Source organism: Lissotriton vulgaris, chromosome 10 (genome assembly GCF_964263255.1).
Source record: "Lissotriton vulgaris chromosome 10, aLisVul1.2, whole genome shotgun sequence".
Taxonomy (NCBI): Eukaryota; Metazoa; Chordata; class Amphibia; order Caudata; family Salamandridae; genus Lissotriton; species Lissotriton vulgaris.
The window spans coordinates 863,892,584-863,905,786 of NC_141698.1; positions in this window are offsets into that span (position 1 = coordinate 863,892,584).

The following is a 13,203-nucleotide window of genomic DNA, read 5'->3' on the forward strand; positions in this document are numbered from 1 at the left end:
TGATTGTTGCCATAATGCTGAATAATATTCTACGGTTTTCTCAAAGAGTTAAGGGGGACCAGGAGAAAGGAAATGCGGGAGACAAGAAAAAGCAGCTGAGGGAAGGGCTGGACATTACAGTGCATGCACACAATGGCTGATGTAGGTATTATGTGCACAAAAATGTTAGGTTTATGCGTTACATGTACCTGGGTGTGAAAGGAGTGTGCATTTAAAGAAGATATCCACACAAGAAACAGATTTGTGGACGTAGTCTGTATGTATTGTGCACAAACAAGGATTTGGTTACATAGCATATGCACATTGGGTATTTATACAAAAAATGATGGGTGTAAGAGTGCACAAAGGCTAGAAGCACATAATGTGCACACATGAGGTGAGCGTAAGAAGTTTGTTACACAATGGTGGGGTGTAAACAATGTGCCTACAGAAGGTCTGGGTGTGCACATGAGGACGAGGTGTAAGCATGACGTGCAAGCAGTGGCTGGTTGCTGGCAAGGCACGCACTTATTTACACCTACAAGCGCCGACAAGGCCTCCTTTGCACAGCACAGGCATGCCGACGACGACACTCAGGATCAGGGCAACTTACATCGATGTCCTGGCAGAGGGTGGACAGCGATCAGTACTGCAGCTGACAATGGGAGCCCACATTTTACAGAACATCAGGAGGCACAGAGGCATAATCTATCAGCTCAAGTAGGAGCCCCCGCCTATAGCTGCAAAAAAAAACTGCGGCAGGAGGCGGGGCTTTAGCGGGATGCAAAGAGGGAATCTATCAGCTTTTTGGTGGGCGCATCATCAAGGCAGAGCCCCTACCTACGGCTGCAAAAAAAAACAGCATTAGGTTTCTGTGGAGGTGGTGCGTTAGTAGGACACACAGAACGCGTCATTCATCGTCCACATGTTAACGATATATCTGTTCCCACAGTAATAGTACTCCATGGGAGTGAACTTGAGGGAAAAAAAGGTGGAACATGACAAAAGCTGCACCCACCAAAGTGCGTTGCTGTTCGTCTCGCTGCAATACTCCATGCAGGTTAACTTGAGGAAAAAGTTGGGACATGCACCAACAATTAGCTATTTGCAGGCTACAAATTTGGAATGACACACACAAAAGCCAATCCAAAGAATGAGAGGAGCAAGACTCACAAAGTACATACAATAGATCACCTGACAGGGGTAGCACCGGCTACGCTTGACCTAAAAATTAAATATATCCTAACAGATATGATGCATTTTTCTCTCTCCCTTTGGAATGCAAAGCTGGTGCACTGATTTTGCCCACTCCAAGACCAGGGGTCGAAAAGTCAGTGCTGGGAGTGTCAAGGAGCAAGCTGGGGGTAGCAGCTGCGTTCCGTAAATGGTGTCCATGAGAGGCACGTTAGTTTTACTAATGAAAATGCACATTTCATGCACTTGTTTTGAAAACTACTGCAAACATAAAAAATAAAACTTGTCAGTTTGTGGTTTTAAATTAGAAATCTGTGCAGGCACTCAATTGCATATCTTAGAAATTTTACACGGGCAATAAATAACAGGTCTAGAAACCTAGGATCTCGCTCAGATTAGAGTGTAGGTCACCCTGGAGAGGGACTGTGTATTATTCTAAAGACACACGTTGTTGGGTTATCCTGTGAAGAACTTCAGATGATATAAAAATGGAGCACAATCATGAAAGAAGGTCTGTAATGCAGTAAACAGCAATGTCATCCTCTTAGTTAAAATACAATGGGGCAGATTTACAATCCCTGTGTGCCACTTTTGCGCCACTGCTGCGTCACTTCTATGATGCAGCAGCAGCATAAAGCTAGCGCCATGCTGTAACAACCGGATTTTAAGACCAGATATCACCAGCTCACCAAGACACCACCAATCCAGCCGAATCGTAACCATCTCCCTCCCCAGAGCCTACTTACAACAGTATCTAGGTACCTTCCTGGGGATGGGGAATTAGCAATATACAAGCTCATATCATCAAAAACACCACTAAATCTATAGGATTACTAGGAATACTCACTATTTACTAAGGAATTCCATATTCCACACCACACTCATACCTTATAGTCTCGCGGCAACTCAGGCTCAGACTATGCTACCCTCCTCCTCATAGTGAAGGGGGAGGTTCTGATCATTTACCATTACACACTGACCTCAATCAGTGCTCACACAAGCCACAATCCTGTGGGTATATACACCGTATCCTCCCGGTGCTCTCTCTCTCTCTCTCTCAAGCCACAATCCTGTAGGAATGCACACCGTGTCCTCCCGGTGCTCTCTCTCTCTCTCTCTCAAGCCACAATCCTGTAGGAATACACACCGTATCGTCCCGGTGCTCTCACTAACGCCGCTACACAACAGCGATCACTGTCCTATTCATACCTTTAACTCTCTCTCTCTCTCTCTGGAGAAGTTTCACTATATACCACTGGGAATATCTCATATACAATATTATAGGTTATGTGATAGATGGACAGTTCAATCCTCTCACACAAAAATGGCCAAATTACAATATGCAAAGGTTATTCTCTGATATAAGTGCTCCCTGCTCCCTTGCTCAGTTACCACTTACCCAGACGGGAAACGCATCCGTCCACATAACAGCATCTTACTAGAAGAAAGGTTAACTTTACCATAAAAACAACAGTTACAGAATGGTTCACTAAGAACTGGGGTCCCTTTATTACACAATAGCAAATTATAATATCACAATAACTAGCAAACTGGACATAGCCTGAAAAGTAAAGGGAAATAAACACATCTAAGGAATACATAAAGCTTGATTACTAACACATCCACATATAGCTGACAGGAACTGTAGATAGCTAAAAAGGGAAATAATGGATTATAACAGGACTGCACACCGCTGAAAGAAAAGGGATTAATCAGTGCAACAATACAGTAGGGAATATGGCCTAGGAAATAAAAGAAAGGATTAATATATATATATGGGCACAAATATAACAGGACAGATATCACCTGATTATTATGAAGTCTTGTTCTAGCTGTCATCTGGGTCCCTCTGTTGTCTGTGCCTTGGCTCATCTCAGATTCTCCCCTGCACTCTTGGACACACATCTGCGCCGATCACTCTGCATTGGATTCCTCTCTCCCACGAACTGTCTTCACCTTCCAACTTCAGTCTAATGATATACTTTCACCGCTCTGATAACCGTCTGCTTAACTAGCTTCTTCACTCTGTCTGATTGTTCCAGCTCCAATGTCCAACTCACTCCAGCTGCTCCCACAGACTAAACCGCGAAATAACTTCAGTCTCTTCCAAAAGGTATCACTCCAAACTCCAGCTCTTAACTGCCTGCTCCGACTAATCACAACTCCTTCTGACAAGTAACTGCTTCTGATTACTTTCTTCAGCTCCAAAAACCATCTGCCTTCTACCATTCCAAGATTCATCTGACCGCTCTCTTCAGCTCCAAAGTCCATCTGAACTCTACCATTCCAAGATTCATCTGACCGCTCTCTTCAGCTCCAAAGACCATCTGCACACTCTGCCTCTCTGTACATCACTAATATGGAATGCTCTCCCCTAGTGGAAAGTTCCAGCCAGTAGCCTCCTCCCACCAAATCCATGTTCCAGGCTTCCTGCTCCAGACGCCCTCACAGTGATCAACTGCTTGTTTCGTCTAGAGACTTGAGCCCAGGGACATTTCTTGATAAGATTCAGCTCCAGCCGGTTCTCTCTAGTTTGCAAAGAGCGACCAACACCTCATAACTAAAACATCACACTTGACCTACAAACATCTCAGTCTGCAGAGGCAGAAAGCAAAATGGAGTCTCTCTGGTTCTTCGATTTGTAAGCCCGAAAAGGATGAAATAGACACATAGCTCTATCAGAGTACATACACAAACCCTACCAATAGGTAATATAAAGTCAGAACTACAGGATCCACCCTCTACTATAGGTCTTCAGGCCTGAGAATGATGAAAGGACACATATTTATGTCAAAGCCAATAGGCAATAGATGGATTAGAGTCAGAAATAAGGGATCTATCATCATATAAAGCGGCTATCCTCTAGTTTATGCTTCTAGGTCTAAAAAAAGGCCTGAAAAGGACCAAAACAAGCTAAGAATAGGGATCTAGGATGGTAGCAAGCTAAAGTCACCATCACTCAGAAATAGAACCAAAAACCCGGTCACTACACCTGCTGCAACGGATTTACAACGTGACGCATCTAGGGAGATGCGTCAAGTTGTAAGGCCCATACAAAAGGGGGTGGTGATGGACGGAGCATCTGAACCAATCAAGCACTCACACCCAGTCAACAGATCTGGGTTTAATCCATCACTGTTTTTTAACCCACTCTGCCACCCCAGTTCAGCTGTAAAGCCCTGCGCCACATGAAACCTGCGTAGGTTTCATGTGGGCGTTCCGGTGCAGGGTGGGCGTTCCGGCGCAGGAATGCCTCGGAAAAGTGCCTGAGTGAAATCTACAAGATTTCACTCAGTCAATTTTCCGACGCCACTGCGTCAAAACCTTGCACCTGAACCTGCTTGAAGCAGGCGTAAGGCTTGACGTATGTATGGGCAGGCCACGTACATTGCTGGAGTCGCTTGTGACACCCTTCCGTTGGGAGATGATGCGTCACGCATCGGTTTATCCTTCCGCCATGATCCGTCGCATTGTAATGTGGCGCAAGGGTAAACTTGCATGACACATCTTATTTGGCGCATTTCTGCTGATTTGCAGGGATGCGCCAGTTGTCATAAATCTGCCCCAATGTTGCCTAAATAGCCGTATTCATCTAGGTAACAAAGATCTAAGGCAAAATCAACATTAGAACGGCTCCTACAGCTCGGAAATAAACTGAAGAAACACATATTCAGTCTGCACAGTCTACCCACTCAACGGGCAACGTAAGCATTACATACCTCTTGTAAGTAATTATCAATCATATCCCAGGGCTCACAGCCAGTGCCCGAGTGTCTAGTTATGGTTTCACTATATCCGGCCTTTTATTGCATTGGGCATTTCTCAGGTGGGCTGGAGTCAGTGGGGCTAGTTTTGAAAATCCAGGACTCCGTCTCTTTCCCCAGTTCCCGGAATTAACATCAACCGGTGCAGGGGACATTGAGACAGAGGCAAAAAGAGGAGAGACGTATGGCAGGCGAGACCGTAGCCATCAGAGAGGGAAAGAAGAGAGGGGGGGAGGGAGAATGGAAGAATTGAAAGACCAAGGAGAAGATGGAAGCAGGGCTCGTTCGAGAATTAAGTATGCTTTTTGTCTCCGTGACCCTCATAAAAATGACAACTACATGCCCATCTATCGGTCCTGTAGGATTGTTAACTCAAAGGACTTTTTATCATTATGTAAAAACCCCCCTAACGAATATGTCTGTTACAGAATTTTTAAGTTTATGAAAATTACATTGAAAATGTATTAGATGAAATGTATAAAGTGTATATTTTTATTTTGTGGTCCTCAATAGAGTACCGTGACAAAAATAAAAACTTTTGACTTTTGACTTTTGACTTTGACAACTACATGCCTACACAAGAACTGAGAATCTGTCATAATGTCGCTGAGTGGGCTGGTGTGATGGAGAAGTGGTCAGATTCAGGTACTGCTTCACCGTGCTTAGCCTGTAACCTATTTGCAAGGTTAACCTTACAGCCACCTGCTTTTCCAGTCAGAACAGTTGCTATGGCGACTTCTACTTTTACCATAGGTACCACCAGTGCGTTGTGAGCCCAGCAAACGCTTTAGAGTTGTTTAAAATTTCTATCCTACCTCTAACCATCAAATGCTGTGTCAGCTGAAGCAAATTGCAAAATCTGTTACTGTAATGCGGCCAAGAACTAAAAGACGGTCGCGGTCTCTGGCCGCATTCCCTTCAACTGTAACTGCGTGACTTCCTAAAAGCAATGGAACTGTGCTTCGTCACTAAATCTCCAGGAGTGAAATGAGGTGTTTTTATAGGGTTACGGTGTATTCTAAAAGCGTCTAACTGCATTACAGAAATTAAAGTAACGAAGAAGGCCTTGCAGACAAATGCTAAAACATTGCTGCACTCGTAATCTAATTTCCTTATATATATAAATGCAGCTAGACCTGCAGTGTGTCTGCTAAAAGGGGCTTAATTTCAAATTGATTTCTTATCAAAAGTGAAGGCTAATTACATAAAAAGGTTCTTTCCTGCATTGCACATGTCGTGGTATTCAAGGTAGAGTGCTTCCTGCATGGAGAACAAGCACGCCCTGTCAGCACTTTTGACTCCTGGACATTGGCAAGAATGCAGAGGTGTAGCTAGCAATGGTGCAACAGGTTGAGGGCACCATGCAATGGGCTGTGAGGGGCCCATTACTCCCTAGTTATGTTTTACTACCTACAAGTGGGCTACTATTTTAAGATGCTCCTGCTATGCAACTAACTGCATTTCGAAACGAAATATAACCGGTATTCACGGTGACTAGGAGAGTGTGTATATTTGTACAGCTTACCCAAGTGTACATGTTGAGGGAGGGAAGCAGCATCGTGACCAATGCCATTCAAGCTTTTTGTGAGTCCCACAGCTCTCTCAGCAAACATAATAACAAATAAGACATTGGCCTTAAGTCCATTTACATATAATGGGGGGCAAGGAGTCTGGTCATGGCCAGGGCAGAGGCAAATTAGGCAATATGAGCAAAGACCTGGGTGAACATTGTGGTTTTGTCAAGAGACTCGCGACCATGCCCTAGAGGTCGAAAATGTGTTGGTAAGACCGAGACAAAGGTACATTTCTTCTACCCAGAGCCCGCTGGCGAGATACTAAAAGGGAATTAAACAGCTTCTACACTCAAATGAGTGCGAAGGTCAGCGGTAATATGCACAGTAGGCTCTGCCACATGGCAGGGGTCAAAGGGCAGGGGCACTGGGGGCAGGGCATGTTCTTTCTCCATGCCCTGAGTCCGCCTGGAGTCAGTGGGAGAAGTGAAAGTAGATTAGAAATGCATATGTTTAAAAGTTTTTCAATACTTTCGATTTATAGCCTTTCATGCGCACCATTCAACAGTAAAACAGAAACAGTCGAAGTAACCATACCTTAAAACAGAAGTAATGACATTTATACCAACACGCAAATGGTATTTAGCTGAAACCTAGCCAGGTACATAATTGTATTGGATCCATAAATGTTAATAGGCAATACTGCATTTCTTCAAGGGACGGGGAGGAAAAATGAAAGTAACGTATTTAATAAGGTATAGCAAAGGTCGTGGTGGGGAGGGGGGGGGTGTTGCGGGGGGAGTTCTTTTTCAATTAGTCTATAAAGCCGAGTATACATTTTCACTGAATCCAGATTGAAATCCAAGCTCGGTCAAAAGGAATGCGGGGAATGAGATTTTAATATCTTTTATGATCAATTTGATAACTTATCTCATTCGTCAATTTTGGATCGGTTGTTATCTGTCATTGAGTAAAAGACAACCCCTGCATAGGTTAAATAAACCCCATAAACTGACGCAACTCTGAAGAACCACTTACAAACGATGAAGTTTAAAATTTTAATATAAAATTAAGAAAAGTTGCAAATACAATCCTCTCAGGATAAAATTCAGCAAATATACAGGAACTTGAAGGAACCTAAATTCCCTAAAGAACCTCAGTCTACAAACGAATACAATTAAAGTCAGTTCCAGAATTATCAAATTAAAAGCATAGATATGATGTGGTTCCGTTGCGTCATCTAAAAGAAAAGAAATACAAGTTAAATCTGTCCCTACTCTATACTAAGTGACATCCCTACTTCGCAAGTTTCTAGTACCCTAAAAAGGTGTCAGCAGTTTGACTCCCTAAGAAGTTCAAACTCTCTTAGCCTCTAAAGGTAACTTAAGTTTAAGAAGTAGTACCCTCTCTGCCTACCCATCCGCTCTCTAAGGGTCCTCGGCCTACTGCTCTCTTGCGCTCTGATCTCTCTCAGCGCATCTGCTCAAGTCATCTGCTCTTTCTAACTTGCCTCTCGCTGTTCTCGCTGAGCTCTTGCTATCTTCTCCCCGGGGTGCTGTCCCTAAAATACACAATCACAGTGTGGGTGGAACGCCCCTTCGACGCCCACCACGGACTTTCCCCCATGATGTCATTTTCTAGCTCTTTCCATGGCTTCGTCTCTTCGCGTCGTCCGTTAAGTTGACCTTTCTCCTTAGACGCCATCTTCGTCTTCTTGCTGGTGACTTCATTCGACTTTACCTTTGACACTTTCGGAGCAAAATCTATCACCTTATCAGAGCTTTACTCTTTACGACTATATACATAACCTTTCTTGGTCTTGTGAATGGTCATTTCAAAACAAGACTCAAATTCCAATCGTCTCCTCTCATGTTTAGGCAATAAACTTCGTCCGGCATTGTCACCTTAAATCTAACAAGAACTAGACTCTTTGGCTCGCACATTCAAGTGAAGGCTATTCACGACTCCTGTGAGTCCACTAAATTACCAACAGCGGACTACACTCCTGCGAACCCTTGGTCAGTCAGGTTATAATCACAAATGACCTAAAACTCTTCTAACATTCCTACAACTTCTTCTACTCAGTATAACCTTTAACATACATTTATATATGATCGCATTTAGCAAATCCCTTGCTTAAAAGTGAATACATTTTACATAGAATACAAATTACGTAGAATATAAACCTTAATACATAGAATATAACTTTATATTCTCATTTGTTAGATGGTTATATATATGCTCTCTGCACAATTCTCCATGTTACATTTCTCGCCGTTTCTGCATTTAAAGTTACACACGTACATGAATTCTACTTTGCACGTTCTTCTGTTCGTGAGCATTTCTACACATTTCTACATTAGCCCACTACGTTTACGGGCCTTCTAAATCTAATACATTCTAAAATGAATACAGAATATATTTCCTATATTACTTTGGTCACATCTGTTAACTTTATGCTATAAGCGTCAACTTCACGTTCGATATACATTTCATTCCTACGTATATACGATATGCTTGTAAATATGACTCGGATATACGTTTTATTCAAATTGCGCTCTCTCAGGAACAAGGATTAAAAGCTACAAGAAAGTCGGGAGATTCAATGGACACACGGGAATGGATACACTCGTTGACAGTTTAAAATCTGATGTCACATCACTTTTCACGGTCAGAGTTTGGCATACAGCTGTGACAGCAATTTACTCTGAAGGTCCCCGACAATGCTAACTTTTTGCAGTTTTCTCAGTATTTTTATGATGACATTCAGAAAGGCCATAACCAATTTGCTAACCACCTTATTGAGGACATAGGGCGCTGATCCCTTATCTCTATTTAAGTTTTCAGGATTTGCGTTCTGTGCGATATTACACCTTCTCCTACATCAGCCCTTTTATTTTTTTCACATTACATCAATTAATTTTATTTGGCACAATAAGTGCTCTTGTTACACCCTAACTCATTCTTACACATCAATTCTGTCACGAATCAGAAGGTTTCTTGAGGTTCTAAAAAGATTTCAAGAAAAGCAGTGAAACGCTTTCGATTAGTTGCGGCACACTGGTATATGGTGGCTGTTAGAAATGAGGGTCTCTAGATGGCAATGGTTTGCATGTTTGTCCAAGTAGGGACCCTTCTTTCTAGTCAGGGTAAGGGGGATACACTTCTAAAATAACTCCTGCTCATCCCTGTGGTAGCTTGGCACGACCAGACAGGCTTATCTCAGAGGCAGTGTGTAAAGCATTTGTGCATGCATACAGTAAGTCAGCGAAAACACTACAAATGGACACCAAAGCAGTTTAGGAAAATAAGCAGGACTTTATCTAAACCAATAAGACCAAATATGACAAAAATCCAACATACAATACTGTAAAAATAGGTGCTTTGTAAGATAACCTTCAAATTGCAAAAATAACTTGAAACACAGTTCTTCCAATTCGATCGCTCCATCCAGGGCAACTGCGATGATGAAAACGACAGAGTCTTACAGTTTCAGCCAACCGCATCAGTACGGGCCAGCTAAAACGTTGACAGACTCATAGACAGGACCTTTCTTGTTGCGGCCGACACATTGGTGTCTGAAGCGCTGGGGTACCACCAGCAAACGGGTTGACCCAGGCTCAGCAACCTTAGGCTTACTATACAGGAGACCTTTCTCCCTGTAAATCCAGTGTGACCCAGACTGATCACCTGCTGCCGCAAACAAACAAGAGAGGGGCATTCCTGCTGCTCCTTGCAGAATTTCTCCCTGGAGGTTGCCGCTTCCAGCTGCATCTTTAGTTTATGATTTCAGGCATACTAAACAACATTTTCCTAACTTTTTCCCATGGGCAGTTATACTTATAATATGTTTATAAGTTAACTCCCCATTCTATCCTGTGGGGCACATATAGCTTTCAATAGGGAAAAAAGGAATTGGCAGAATTTCACTATCATATCATGTCACACACATCGGGACATGTTCTACCTTTCACATACAGTGCACCCTGCCCACAGGGGTACTTAGGCCCACCTTAGGGGTGACTCACATGTAAGAAAGGGGAAGGTTAGGGCCTGGCAAGTGGGTGCACTTGCCAGGTTGACATGGCAGTACTAGACTGCACACAGGCACTGCAATGGTAGGCCTGAAACCCTATTGCAAGACTACTTGTGCAGGTTGCACAATGCATACTACAAGCTCACTAGCAGCCTTTGATTTACAGGACCTGGGCACACACAGTGCACTGTACCGGGGACTTAAAAGAAAACCAAATAGACCAATTATGGAAACACTAATCCATGACATAAATTTACAGAGGGAGCAATTTTATTTTAGCACTGAACAACAGTGAAAACGTGCCCAAAGCATCTAGACAAGCAAAAAGGAAGTCAACACACAGTAAAACACAGGAGGCAAAGGCAAAATAAACAGAGGGCACCCACGCCAATGATGCCAGGTCTAACACGGCTAGGGTGCCTTAAATGGCTAGGTGACCAGGGTCAAGGGCAGGACTTTAAGTCACAGTAGGCAGCAGCAGTATTTAACCCTTAGGAAAGCACTAAAAGCTGCATGGTAACTTCACTTTGTAATGGCTCTTCAATGCTGTTAGTTTGTCTACAATTCCTGTCCCTAGCCTTTGCTGTTTTGTCCCTTTTCCGTCCCTCTATTCCTTTGAGCTCCTTGCCTGTTTACACTGACCTTGCTCATTTATTTCTGTTTGGCTTCAGTTTGCCTTTTCCCAGGCTCTTTTTCCCTTGACCCTTTTGCCACTTTAACCTTACCTTGCTCTTTGGAGTCTATTTTGGCTGACATTTTACTGCAGATGTACCTGTAAAAACTATCTCAGTCTTTTTTCCTTTATGCTAACCTTGCTCTTTGGACTTGCTGGAGAGGAAACATTCTTATTTTAATCAGTTCAACCCGTAACTTACAATTCTTCAGCCAGGCTAGCTTAAATCCAGTAGCAAAGTGAGCAAGAGACCCATGTCCGGGCATTCCCTGCCAACTTAGGGCGAACAGAGCAAGCACAAGGTTGGCACTTCCGGTTGGCCTGCTTGCAGAGCGGTTAGCGCTCTAGTGTCCAACTTCCTGTGGCTTCTTAGCCCTCGCACTATCTCGGGCGCGCAGCGGTCGCGCGCAGCCCCACCGAAGACCCACCAAAGAGCTGCCCGTCTGCGCCCGTCCGCGCCAAGGCAGCGCCGGGCGCCGGGCACTCTGCTTGTCATTCTGGCATTAAGGCGGCAGGATGTGTTACTCCAAATCTGAGCTACTGATTCTTCAGCATTCCTCCTGTTCTTACACCAGACACAATCCTGCTCATATACACCATCCGCTCGTTACTCCCTCCCAACTGTGTTCCACTTCCAAACGTAAATCTAAACCCCTCCCTGTCCACACCTTCAGGCTAGGTCACCTCAATGTAAGATCCATGTATAAACATCATTCAGAAATACATGACCTTTTCACTGACCATTCTCTAGATGCCCTGTTCATAACTGAAACTTGGCTTCTTGATGAGATGGACTCGGTCTGCAACCTGGCAACACCTACAGGCTACTCTATCTATACGGTGAACAGGGGCACGAGAGGGGGCGGGCTAGCGCTCATACTCAAATCCCATTTTCAGTGTCAACTTGACAAAGTAGACATCAAAGGTAGTGAAAGTGCTCGCTTCTCGATTAAAGTCAACCCCCAGTTCTGCGCTACTGGCCTTCTGGTCTATAGACCTCCTGGCGCTGACGTTCCCTTCACTAACTCCCTTCTACAATATCTAAATACCAATGTCATTAACTCCGCCAACTTCACGATTATTGGCGACCTTAATCTGCATCTTGACAAGAACACGGAGTCTAAAGCGGCAACTTTTTTAGCGGATCTTGCGGCTTTCGAACTCGAGCAACTTGTCCACGGCCCTACCCACAGAGCAGGACACCTTCTTGACCCCATTTTCACCAACATCACTGGCGGGTCCTCTGACATACCTATTCCCATGACCTGGACTGACCACTACTTAGTGATGTTAACCATCCCCTGCAACCCAAGTTCTGTTGCAGCATCCACACCTTCAGTTCAGAAACGGCCATGGAGAAAACTCCATCTTGAAGAACTCCATGATATCCTGGTATTACATCCCCTACCTTCGAGTGAAGATCTGGATGCAGAATACGATCAGTTCTGCCTTTGGATTACCCAGGCTCTCGACACCCTTATCCCTGCTAGATGGACCAAGACCCGCACTCACACGGCGAGTCCTTGGTACAACTCAGAACTTGCCACCTTGAAAAAGGAATGTAAGAAGGCAGAGAGACGTTGGAGGAAAAGTTATGATGCCAGTCTTAAACAAGAATATGTCCTGCTCCAAAAATCCTACCACCGTAAAGTCTGCAGAATAAGAGCGGCATACTATGCCAATGAAATCAACAACAGCTCTAATACCTCAAAATCGGTTTTTAAAATTCTAAAAGACCTCACGGCAAAAAAAACTGTCAACGTCATTACTACCTCGCCCGACCTTTGTAACAACATGGCTAATTTCTTCACTGAGAAAATCAGGAAGATATACAACACCTTCCCCAAAGACCCACTGTCACCGGTCACCTTTGATCCTACCAGGCCTTCCCTCACTTCCCTTCCCACACTTGACCGTGAGACTTTCTCTAAACTTTGTAGAAAGATCAAATCTGGGTCTCCGGCAGATCCCTTAAAGCCTGACCTTTTCTGTGACGCTCATATACTCATCACAGATCTTGTTCGTGACATCATCAATCGGTCACTT